General features: G+C 36.2%; 1 non-coding gene across 1 annotated transcript; it reads right to left on the bottom strand.

The window, feature by feature from the left end:
• Positions 1-4,887: 4,887 nt before the first annotated feature.
• On the bottom strand, positions 4,888-4,994 carry LOC121204039 (small nucleolar RNA R71). Its single transcript, XR_005898967.1, has one exon. It is a non-coding gene; the product is annotated as a small nucleolar RNA R71 (small nucleolar RNA).
• Positions 4,995-13,620: the final 8,626 nt, after the last annotated feature.

Genomic DNA, 13,620 nt, shown 5'->3' with positions numbered 1-13,620 from the left:
ATGACTTACTAAACTATGATAGCTTACTGTATGTGTTTATGTTTGCCTCTATTTTATAGATTTTGGAGTCAAGTTATGAGCTCAGGGATCATCAACAAAGTCTATCACACTATCGACTATTTTTGGTACTTCTATAAGTTAAATTTTGAACATATGGCATGTATAGGCTATACTGTATACGGTTATGTTCGAAGATGTGTTTATATATCAAGCCATACGAAAATGGATAATTTGATACCTAAATATTTGCTATCTTGTTCATAGTTCATATGTGTGCTGAGCTTGGTTTATATGCTTTTACCAAATGACGATATGTTTGCTTTTGGTTTTAATGACTCAATCATGATATACTTGAATATGTGGTTGGTCTAATTTAGTAAGCCTTAAGTTGATTATTTTTAGTTGTTACGGTATGATATGTGTGGCATATTTAATATGATGCATATGATAAATAGCTATGGTTTGAGGTATTGGTAATTGGTTGTAATGAAATAGATATGGATAATAAAAGTGAGTTGTTCATGATTAGTACATATATGTGAACCTTATTGTTATGCATGTTTTATGCGTGAGATATGCTTAAAGCTAAGAATGAATGTATTAGGCAATTGACATTGAAATGGAATTTACTATATGACATGTGGCAATTGATATTTGATTTATCACGGATATTTGATTTACCTAATAGATTACATGTAAAATGAGTTATTAATTATTGATTTAATTTTATGTAATGATACATGCGTATAATTTGATTTAGTAAATAAAGTGGACAATGAATAAATAGATATGACCTATTAGTTATGCGCATGAATATTTAGATGAATTTGTAAGTATACTTGTTCATGTCTTAATTATTTAAAACCGTGTATAGAAATGCACAGTAGATCATTATTGATTTGATTAGACTTTGAATAATTATATTTTTATAATGTGGTGTCGAATGGATAATGTCCATAATGATATATATTTTAAATATGTTTGCTTTGTATAATTTATGTTGGTAATAATTGATTTATTTATTTGTATTGTTTTGAGATGCGCATATGCTATGTGGTAAAATGTTATAAATCGGTATTATTTGCTTATGAATTATCTATTTGGTTATATTTTTGAAAAATGTTAAGATATGATTGGTAAAGAAATTAAATTAGTTATATATGTTAATATTTGATTGATTTATGAGTTTGAGCTAGAATATGTATATGATTATTCAGAATTTATGTCTTGTCTGGTAATACCTCGTAACCCCTTCCGACGACGAATACGGGTTAGGGGTGTTACACATCTATACTACAGGAAGTGCATAGTAGTCATTTTGTTTTGCATCCTGGCAGTAATAAGATGTATCGTGACTTAAGGGAAGTATATTAATGGCCAGGTTATAAGCGTAAGGTAACTGAATTGGTATCGAAGTGTTTGACTTGCTAGCAAGTTAAGGTTGAGCATCAGTTTCCATTTGGGTTACTACAACCAGTTTGTATTCCATAGTGGAAGTGGAAGAGAGTGACCAGGAATTCTGTTAGTGGGTTGCCCTTAACACCTACTAAGGAAGACTTTGTTCGGGTCATAGTGGATAGATTGACCAAGTCTACTTATTTTTTTCTGGTTTGCACTGATTATTGTCTTTTGAAGGTAGCTAAACTTTACATTTCTAAGATAGTGAGACTGTATGGAGTGCAAGTGTCAATTATTTTGGATTAAGACCCTTGTTTTACATCTCAGTTCTAGAAGAAATTTTATGACGCTTTGGGTACATGGTTAGACTTTAATATAGCTTTTCATCCGTAGTCAGACTATAAGTTAGAGAAGTTCATTTAGATTTTAAAGGATAGGCTAAGGAGCTATGTGATTGATTTTCAAGATAGTTGGGAGGAGCATCTACCGATGGCAAACCTCACCTATAATAACAGTTTCTAGTCTAGTACCCAAATGGAACCCTACGAGGCTCTTTACAATCATAAGTGTCGGTTGCCTTTATATTGGACTGAGTTGAGTGAGAGGAAGATGTTAGGTCCAAGATTGGTTTCGGAGACTGAGGATAAATTTTGGTTAATTCAGGATAGGTTAAAGATAGCTTCTAATAGACAAAATTCCTATGTCAACTTAAAGTGAAAGGAGATCGAGTTTAGTGTAGGAGACTGGGTTTTTCTTAAGGTTTTTCAATCGAAGAAAGTTTTGAGATTTAGCCGGAAGAGCAAGTTAAGCCCTAGCTGCGACCTTATCGGATACTTTAAAGTATTGGTTTAGTGGCGTATCAGCTTGAATTGCCTCTTGATTTGGATCGCATACATGATTTTTTTCATGTATCCATGTTGAGACAGTATAAATTTGACCCCTTTCATGTTGTACTAGTTGAAGAGATAGAGGTTAGACCAGATTTAACATTTAAAGAGGAGCCTGTTCAAACTTTGGACCATGAGGTCAAATTTTTGATGAAGAAAAAAATTCCTTCAGTTAAAGTGCTTTAGATGGATCATAGCATTGAAGAGGCTACTTGGGAACCAGAAAACTCAATTCGACTTCAATATCTTCATCTCTTTGAATCAGGTAAATTTCGAGGCCTAAATTTCTTTAAGGGGGGAGAGTTGTAACATCGCAAATTTTTTTATTTAAAGGTTGTAAAATATTTCAAGGATGAGTAATTGGCTAGTGGTTAAAAGAAAATAAGGAGATAATTCAATTAGCTCAAGGACTCAAGTTTGATTCCATTCCCTTACAAAACAGCTTAATTTTGCTAATTTTTCTCCTTCCCCCTATTTTTGTGCTGCCCAAGCTTAGTAACCTAGGTATAAATACCACTTTTTCACTTTTTTTCAGCATTTAGTCTTTTTTTCAACCATAGTCGTTCCTTTCCTCTCCTCTCTCATTTTTCTCTCAAGTTTCTTCCTTTCTCTGGGATTTAACCATTATTGTGCCACCTTGATAAACTATAATATATACATATTTTTACCCCATGCTTGGCATATTTATGAATGATTTTTCTTTGGTTTTAGTGAATTTGAAACGGGCCAAAATGGACAAATTGGGCCTAATTCAGTGTTTCACACGGCCTAGGCACTTCCACACGGGTAGACCACACGCCCGTGTTTCATGGCCGTGTCGACACTAAACCAAGTCAGAATTACACACGGCCTGAGCATCTTCACACGGTTGTGGCACACGGCCATGTCCCTGTCGAGCCCAAGTCTAATTCTACTTGAAAAAAGGCTAATTTTGGGCTAATTTGGGTATTCCAAAGTCTATTTAAAGACCCTAGAAGAGGATTAAAGGGACGCAGAGAAGCGAAGGCAGAAAATACTCAAGAACAGCCATCGGGATCAGCTCAAAAGGAGGATCTACATCAAGACTGAAGATTTCCATCCAAATTCCTAGAAGTTCTTTGGGTTTCTTTATGTTTTGTTGTTTTCCAATTTTTGAGATGTTTTCCATTATTATGAACTAAACTCCCTAAATACCTAAGGGAGATGAAACCTAAGACGAATCTTATTACTAATTGAGTTATATGATAAATACTTTTTCTTATTCTTAATTGTGAGTTTAACCCTTGTTTTAATATTTTAAGATATTAATGCAGGTTTCAATGTGCTTATCTAGTGGAGGAAAAGTCCTTGTTTAAGAGTAGATCATTCATAATTAAGCGGATTTGCATGTAATACTAGAGATAGGACGACATAAATCTATCGGATTATAGTCAAATCTAATAAAGGAATCCATAGATCGAGTTAATACGACAATAAGGGTTTTAATTAGAAAGAGATTTCGTTTAATCAACCTAGAGTCAGTTGTTTTTAGTCTCAAGAGAGATATTAACATAAATCAGGGATTATTACGGATTAAGTCAAGTGAATAAATCGTCTAATTCAAAGATAATAAGTGAAGTCTAGGTGGATTCTTCCTTTGGTATTGTTTTCTCCATCGGCTTTCCAAAAGTATTTTCCAACTTTAATCTCTGTCGCAATCTTAGTTAATTAGAGAATTAGTGTTAGTTTAAAAACCTTCTCTTAATTGTTAGGCTAGATAATAAAAAGATAGTAATTACTAGTACTTTTAGTCCTCGTGGATACGATATTTCCAGTCTCCCCATAACTATACTGCTGTTCAATAGGTGCACTTGCCTTAGTCGAATTTTTAACTAGTTTTACGACCACCAAGTTTTTGGCGCCGTTGCTAGGGACTAAGATATTAGGAACACTTAATTTTTATTACTTTAGCCATTTTATTTTTATTGCAATTTAATTTTGTTTTTATTTACTAAATTTTCTTTTCTTTACTTCTGGCAGGTTTTTATAGTTTATGACTAGAAAAAACACGTCAGGACCTCTACTTTTTGATAGTGAAATCGAAAGCACAGCTCGCAGGAACTAAAGAGAAATAAGGCGAAGCCTACAATACATAAAGGAAGAGCGAGAGGCCGATATCCATACCACAACTGAGGAGATGGCTGATAATCAGAATAATCCGTTACCTCATGTCGTTGCTGCAAATCCAGTAAATCAGAATCCTGCTCCTCGTACTATGTATGATTATGCTAAGCCTACTTTAACAGGAACTGAATCGAGTATAGTTAGACCTATTGTTGCTGCAAATAATTTTGAACTGAAACCTAACACGATTCAAATGATACAACAGTTTGTTCAATTTGATGGTTTGCAGGACGATGATCCAAACTCTCATTTAGCAAATTTTCTGGAATTCTGCAACACCTTTAAGATCAATGGTATTTCTAACAATGTCATTCACCTTCGGTTGTTTCCATTATTATTGAGAAATAAGGCTAAACAGTGGTTGAACTCGTTACTGCTATGGTCAATCACCACTTGGGAACAAATGATCGAAAAATTTTTGCTTAAATATTTTCTGCCTGCTAAATTGGCTAAATTGGCTAAATTAAGAAATGATATCTCTTCTTTTGTGCAAATGGATTTAGAAACACTTTATGATGCATGGAAGAGATATAAAGATCTATTGAGAAGGTGCCCTCACCATGGATTACCCCTTTGCCTACAAGTTCAAACTTTTCACAACGGTTTGAATCCCTCGACTAGACAAAAGATTGACCCAACAGCTGGTGGAACTATCAATAATAAGACACCTGAAGAGGCTTATGAGTTCATAGAAAAGATGTCACTGAATAATTATCAGCGGGAAGTTATGAGGACAAAGCCAACGAAAGTAGCCGGCGTTTTTAACGTCGACTCGGTTACTATGCTTTCCAATCAGGTAGAACTTTTGAATAGAAAATTTGATGGTTTACTTGGTTCTACACAGGTTCACCCAGTAATGCAGTGCGATGCAAGTGGAGGTGGAACGAGCAATTTAGAATATCCATCCTACAGCCCTAACATGGAGAACGAGCAAATGAATTATATGGGTAATAATCATCGGCCTCAAAATAATCCTTATAGTAACACTTACAATACAGGTTGGAGGAACCACCCAAATTTCTCATGGGAGGCCAAGGAAATCAAAGACCACCACCCCCTCCAGGCTTTCAACAACAACAGTACCAGCAAGAGAAAAAACCGAACCTTGAGGAGATGATGAGAAAATTTATTTCAGTAGCGAAGACTCGTTTTTAGAATACTAAAACCGCACTTAAAAATTAGTAAGCATCAATTCAAGGGCTCGAGAATCAAATAGGACAGCTGGCTAAGATGATTTCAGAAAGACCACCAAAAAGTATACCTAGTAACACCGAACCCAATCCAAAAGAGCATGTGAAAGCAGTTACAAAGAAGCTGGAAAGTGTTAGCTAAATCTGAAAAGAAGCTGCCACCAAAAGCTGACAGAAAAGAAGATGAGGAGGAAAAACCGAAAAACAATGAAAAACCAGTGTTGAGGGAATATAAACCACCAATCTCATACCTAGCAAAGTTGAAGAAAGACCGCATGGATGCACAATTCGGTAAATTTCTTAAACTTTTTAAACAATTACATATTAACTTACCTTTTGTTGAAGCTATCTCGCAGATGCCTACATATGCAAAATTTTTGAAAGAGCTTTTAACAAATAAAAGGAAGTTTGAAGAATTATCTACAGTGAAACTCAACGAGGAGTGCTCGACTATACTTCAAAATAAACTTCCAACCAAACTGAAAGATCCAATAAGTTTTACTATTCCCTGCTTAATTGGTAGTTTAAATGTTGAGAAGGCGCTAGCTGATTTAGGCGCTAGCATTAATCTGATGCCCTACAAAATGTTCAAGCAATTTGGCCTTAGGAAACCAAAATCTACTAGGATGAGTATTCAACTAGCTAACAGATCTGTTAAATATCCTAGGGATATTATAGAGGATGTACTCGTAAAAGTAGATAAATTTATATTCCCTATTAATTTTGTTGTGCTTGACATGGATGAGGATGTTGAGGTGCCTTTAATTTTAGGTCGTCTATTTTTAGCCACTGCTAGGGTTGTTATTGATGTGGGTGATGGTAAACTTGTGCTTAGGGTAGGTGACGAAGAGATTATTTTTAGAATTTATGATGCCATGAGATTTCCTAGGGAACAGGATGACTCATGTTATTTTATTGACTCTATTGATCATGCTACTCAAGATTCTTTACAGGAAATCGTGCATAAGGACACATTGAAACTGTGTCTTGCCCAAGGAGAGGAGGTAAATGATGATGATTTTGTGATAGATAAGATAAAAGCTGAACTAAATTCAAATGAGTGTTCACTGAGACAAAAGAACTACTAGGGTATTAAGGTAAACAATGAATTGAAATTAAAGCCCTCTGTTGAAGAACCACCTACGTTGGAATTAAAGCAACTACCATATCACTTAGAATATGTGTTTCTTTGAAATAATTCCACATTACCAGTAATTATTATTTTAGATTTACAGCCAACCGAAAAAGACGAGTTACTCCAAGTATTAAATGAGCACAAAAGAGCCATAGCTTGGAAAATTTTTGACATAAGAGGGATCAACCCTTCTTTTTGCACACACAAAATTTTAATGGAAGATGAATACAAACCTTGTGTGTAAGCTCAAAGACGATTGAATCCTAACATGAAATAAGTCATAAAAGCTGAGGTAATTAAACTTCTAGATGCTGGAATTATTTATCCTATTTCTGACAGTTCTTGGGTGAGTCCTGTGCAGGCTGTTCCTAAGAAAGGAGGCATGACTGTTGTGGCCAATGAGAAGAACGAATTAATTCCAACGTGAACAGTCACAAGATTGAGAGTTTGCATTGAATATAGGAAATTGAACGATGCTACAAGAAAAGATCACTTTCCCTTACCATTCATTGATCAAATGTTGGAAAGATTATCTGGACATATGTATTATTGTTTTCTAGATGGACTCTCTGGTTATTTCCAAATCCCAATATCTCTTTAGGACCAAGAAAAAATGACATTTACATGTCCATACGGTACGTTTGCTTATCGACGAATGCCTTTTGGATTATGTAATACTCTTGCTACTTTTCAGCGATGCATGTTGGCCATTTTTGAAGAACTCGTGGAAGACATTATGGAGGTATTTATGGATGACTTCTCGATATTTGGTAACTCTTTCCATCTTTGCCTTAAAAATTTAAAACGAGTTTTAATGAGATGTGAGGAAACAAATCTTGTACTGAATTGGGAAACATGTCACTTCATGGTTCGTGAGGGGATTGTGTTAGGCCACAAAATTTCTAGCAAGGGAATCGAGGCTGATAAAGAAAAAGTTGAAACTATTGAGAAACTACCTTCCCCTAATTCAGTTAAGGCTATTCGAAGCTTTTTAGGTCATGCTGGATTTTATAGAAGATTTATTAAAGACTTTTCTAAAATAACTAAGCCTTTAACGAATTTGCTAGAGAAAGATGTACCTTTCAATTTCAGTCAGGAATGTTTAGAAGTATTTAGTACTCTTAAAAATAAATTAATTAATGCTCCAATTGTAGTTGCACCTGATTGGAATTTACCCTTTAAGCTAATGTGTGATGCGAGTGATTTTGAAGTAGGTGTGGTTCTTGGACAGCGGAAAGACAAGCACTTTCAACTTATCTATTATGCTAGTAAAACTTTAACAACCGCACAAGAAAATTATACAACGACTGAGAAAGAATTTTTGGATGTGGTTTTTGCATTCGATAAATTTAGACCATATTTAATATTATCTAAAGTTGTCATTTACACTGACCATTCAGCTCTTCGATACCTCTTTACTAAAACAGATGCAAAATCTCGACTAATAAGATGGATTTTACTGTTGCAGGAATTCGATTTAGAAATTCAAGATAAGAAAGGAGCAGAAAATCTTGCAGCAGATCATCTATCTAGATTAGAAAACCCACATCTCAAGGGACTTGACGAATAGGAGATAAATGACTCATTCCCTGAAGAACAACTCTTTGCTATATCTAACTCTGAGGAACCTTGGTTTGCAGACATTGTGAATTATTTAGCTGCTAACGTTATACCAAAAGGGTTGACACATCAGAACAAGAAGCGATTCTTCAATGATGTGAAAAACTATTTTTGGGAAGAACCTTTTCTTTTTCGTATATGTGCAGATCAGGTAATTCGAAGATGCGTTACAAAGACAGAAGCAATTAAAATTTTGGAACATTGCCACTCAGGACCGACTAGAGGACATTACAATGGAACTAGGACCGCACATAAAACACTCGAATCAGGTAATTACTGGCCCACACTATTCAAAGTCGCAAACAGGTATGTTATGTGACAGCCCTAAAGTGACCCTAGTCGGAAAGCGGTCTCGGGACCACTAGACCGAGTCACCAAATTATTTGAATGTGATAATTATTGCCTAAAATATGTGAATATAAATGTGTGAAAGTTTTAAGCTTCGATTTAGTTAATTGCATGTGAATTTAGTTGATAGGACTTACGTGAGAAAATTTAGAAATGTGCTAGGCAAATGCACGTGGCCTAATAGTGCATGTAATCAAAGGGGTGGACTTGCATGTCAATTTCCCCCCATTTAAGTACTAGTGGCCGGCCATGACAAGGGATGATGGGCAAAACATGTCATGCAACATGTTGTGTTAATGGAAAAATAAAATAAGAACCATGGGCAATAAACTAATAAGAAATGGAAGGAAGAAAACAAAAAAAAGGAATGTGTGTGAGTGTTCCCCCCCCCATTGCCGTGAGTTGGAGAAGAGAAAAAAAAATTTGTTCATCCTTTTTCATTTCTTTTGGCCGAAAATTTTAAGGAAGAAGGAAGGAGTTCTTGCTTCATGTTTGGCTTGGAAGAGGATTAGGAGGAGGTTTGGCCATACTTGTATCTAGATTAAGGTATGTTTGAGGTTGTGCCATGAGATTCATGCATGTTTTTAGTTGCTAGCTTGAGTTCTAATTAGCCCATGGTTCAAATCTTTGCTATGTCATGGGGATGATATTCGGCCTAGGTGGATTTTGTGTTAATGCCATTGCATGCTAAATATGAAGCTTGTTAATGATACATGTGATGGTGGATTGATGACTCTTGGATTTTCTTTTTAGCATTTTTGAGTGAGACATTAAGTTCTTTGTTTAACCATGACCAAAATTGAAATGGTATGGTGTTGTGATGTATTCGGCCATGGTATATCCATAAGTATGATTTATGCTTATTGCATGGTAGGTAAGATTTGTGTTTTGGATTTATGTTCATGTTTAGTTATAATCAACTTTGAGATTCGGCTCTTGCACATATATATATATATGTTTGCACATGACGTATTGGTATGACATATACAATATCTCAAGGTATATATTTACATATGATGGTGTTTCGGTTATGGAGTACATGATGGATGCATATTGAGTTATAATATGTAATGCATTAATTAGTAAAAGGTATGCCATTTGTGTGTGGTATTGAGTATATAATTGGCCTCAACATAGACATGCATAATCGGCCACATGAATGAGTACATAGGTTGATGTGTTGTTCGGCCATAGGTAAGCATATTGAAGGCTTTATCTTGACTTAGAAAATTCGGCTAAGGAGAGTATTAACTAATGTGTTGAGTTTGATTCATGATTCCGTACATATGTGACTTTAATGTCTAATGGATATATGTGAGCCAAGTACCTTGAGTTCCTCTTTTCGATGCTCAAATGATTAAATCAATTTATTTGTTAAATTAAGCTCAAGAGCAAAGGGGAACTAAATCCGATAAAGGGAAGGAAAAAGTGGTCGAATAGCCATCGGAATCATTCGACAACATCCGAGGTAAGTTTTCGAGTAATGGGACTTAAATTATGATTCGATTAGATTATGTCTTAAGTAAATCAAAATCATGCTCTTGTATGTGGCTATTGAGCCGAAATTGTAAATGTGATAAGTGTCTTGTGTTTGAGCTTTGGTAATGAAAATGAAATATGAATGTGTCATGATTTATTGATATATGTGCATGGTTACTCGAATGATATCCGGGCTAAGTCCCGAAGGCTTTTGTGCTAAGCGACTATATCCGAGCTAAGTCCCGAAGGCTTTTGTGCTAAGCGAATACATCCGGACTAAGATCCGAAGGCATTTGTGCTAGCGACTATATCCGGGCTAAGTCCCGAAGGCATTTATTCTAGTGACCATATCCGGGTTAAGACCCGAAGGCCTTGTGCGAGTGGTTATATCCGGCTAAACCCCGAAGATGCTTGATTTGGGAACGAGCGATCTTGCTATAAAAATTTAAATTAATACGCTCGTAAAATCCCAGCGATGAGGTATGTTTCGTGTGTGCTTTGAATTAGTTGATCCCTTACAAATCTGTATTCGCTCAGTCGATAAATGAGCTACCGGCCTTTGGCTAAGTTGATCTTTTGTGTATGAACATAAGGGTTGGTAATGTGAAGTAAGTATGATATTGAGAATTTGTGCATATGAAATTATCCGTTTAGCTATATGAATGCTATACTTTTGTTGTGCTGGAATCCCTTGCTCAAAACTTACTAAGCATAAATTGCTTACTCCGTTTCTTTGTTTCTCTGTTTTATAGATTTTGGCTCGTCAGCTATCGGACTCGGGATTTTGGAAGTCAAAGTCTCCCACACTATCAAAGCCCCCTTTTGGTACAATTTTGGTTGAACTTTGAAATGGCATGTATAGGACTACCCTTCTTGTTGTTGGTCATGTACCCATGGATTTTGTGTAAATTTGGATAGCCATGCGAAAATGGCTTATATACTTTTTTAGCATAGTACTATAATCGTTTTGTATGTTGATCACTAAGAGGTATGGAAATGTTTGGAAACAATTAGCCATTGGAACGGTTAATCATGATTATACTTTGTGCTATGTATGCAAAAAAAAAGGGCTAATTGAATCATGGAAACTATGAAATAGGTAAAGTCTACCTTAAAGGCAGATGCTGACAGCAGCAGCAATGTGGATGTGAAAAATCACTAAAAATAGTAGGAATGGAATTAAATAGTGAATAAATTATGTAAATGAACCTTGATTAATCTACTTTCATATGGAAGAAACGAAACGGTCATATGAGTTGTATGTTAAGAGATATTTAGGTTTTCGTGAAACAGGGCCAGAACGGTTTCTGGATTCCCTATTCCGACTTTGGAAATTCATTATAAATTAACCAGAGATAATTAGGAGTCATTCCATATATGTATAGATTCCTCTTTGAGTCTAGTTTCTATAGAAACAAACGGCATCAGTATTGAAGCCCTGTATAGGGAGATATCCAAGTCGTAATGCGCGAAGGTCAGTGTAGTCGATCCGTGTAACATGGGAGACTTTAACTAATAAACTGTACTAATTGGCCCGACCAAAAATTATAAAAAAAAAATTTAGATGCATATATGAGTCTAGTTTCATGGAAAAATCACGAAACTGATTTTCGAGTTGTGGAACTCAAGATATGATTTTTAAGGTGACAGCGACACAGTTAGCCAGCTATCTGGAAATTTTTAAAATGAACTGTGCAAGTAAATGAACTAAGTCGGTCAGCACCTTGTGTTCGACTCCGGCAACGGTCTCGGGCACGGGGTGTTACATGTTGCTACTTGTGATATATGCCAACGAATAAGTAATATATCTAAACGTGACGAAATGCCCCAAACGTACATGCTTTCATGTGAGATATTTGATTATGGGGTATTGATTTCATGGGTCCATTCCCTAGCTCGTTTGGAAATAAATACATATTAGTAACCGTTGATTATATGTCTAAATGGGTGAAAGCCCAAGCCTTACCTACTAACGATACTAGAGTAGTGGTGAAGTTCCTTAAGAAACTTTTCTCTCGATTTGGAGCACCTAGAGCAATTATCAGTGATAGAGGGCACTCATTTCTGTAATGCTCAATTTGATAAAACCCTTAAGAAATATGGAGTTTACCACAGAACAGCTACCCCTTACCATCCTCAAACTAGTGGACAAGTCGAAGTCGCTAACCGAGAGCTTAAACGCATATTAGAAAAGACTATAGAGTCAAATATGAAGGATTGGGTAAAGAAAATAGATGACTCTTTATGGGCCTACAGAACCGCTTTTAAAACCCCATAGGAACATCTCCTTACAGACTTGTTTATGGGAAGAGTTGTCATTTACCGTTTGAACTAGAACATAAAGCATTATGGGCTATAAAATTTTTGAACTTTGATCCCAAACTCGCAAGTGAAAAGAGATTGATGCAGTTGAACGAGCTAGATGAATGGCGAGCTAATGCCTATGAAAACTCACGATTATACAAGGAAGCAACGAAGCGCCGCCATGATGCTCTTTTAAAGCAACACAAGTAATTTGAAGTTGGAGATCTTGTCCTGTTATACAACTCAAGGCTCAAATTATTTCCTGGGAAGCTTAAATTATGATGATCAGGTCCGTTCGTAGTCCAAACTATCTTTCCATATGGCACAACAGAGGTAAGTCACCTAACCCAAGGCACTTTCAAGGTAAATGGGCATCATCTTAAACTTTATAACGGTGAGAATTTTAAAGACAATGGAGAGGAGCTACGGCACCACGAACCCGCCTAACATTCCCACAAGGTAAAGTCGAGCTTAGACTCTAAACAAGCGCTTCTCGAGAGGCAACTCGAGCACTAATCCCACTAAATAACTTAGTTTGTTTTTCCATTTGTTTTACAATCTAACTACAGGTATTCTTGGCATACATGGCCTAGCACACGGGCATGCTTTAAGCCGTGGGATCCCCACGAGCAGGAGACACAGGCATGGCCATAGCTGTGCTAAAACAGGACAAACATTTTCCCAAGACAGGATGACACACGGGCTGTGATAAATCGCCACGACCGTGGTGAAACTGCACTTTAATTTCCCAAATAAATCAAGCAGAGACATGGCATATGTTAAATCACCACGGTCGTGTGAGGCGGCTGTGAAAGCCACACGGTCATTAACATGGGCGTACTTGAGGCCGTTTGAAAACTTGCCCAAAGATCGAAACATTCAACAAAGTCAGAATAAAACACGGGCTGATGCCACGGCCGTACCCGAAAATCATGTGCAATCTTGATTAATGGACACAGGTGTGTGAAAAACAATTCAATCACCACATGGCCGTATGATGCAACCGTGGGAGCCATACGGCATATGCACACAGGCGTACCTACAGGCCATGTGCGATACTTACTTAAATCATCAGACCATAAGCACAAGTCATAAACACGGGCATAGTGTACCGAAC

The sequence above is a fragment of the Gossypium hirsutum genome, chromosome A07, assembly GCF_007990345.1.
Source record: "Gossypium hirsutum isolate 1008001.06 chromosome A07, Gossypium_hirsutum_v2.1, whole genome shotgun sequence".
Taxonomy (NCBI): domain Eukaryota; kingdom Viridiplantae; phylum Streptophyta; class Magnoliopsida; order Malvales; family Malvaceae; genus Gossypium; species Gossypium hirsutum.
This window is presented reverse-complemented; position numbering and strand designations above follow the sequence as displayed.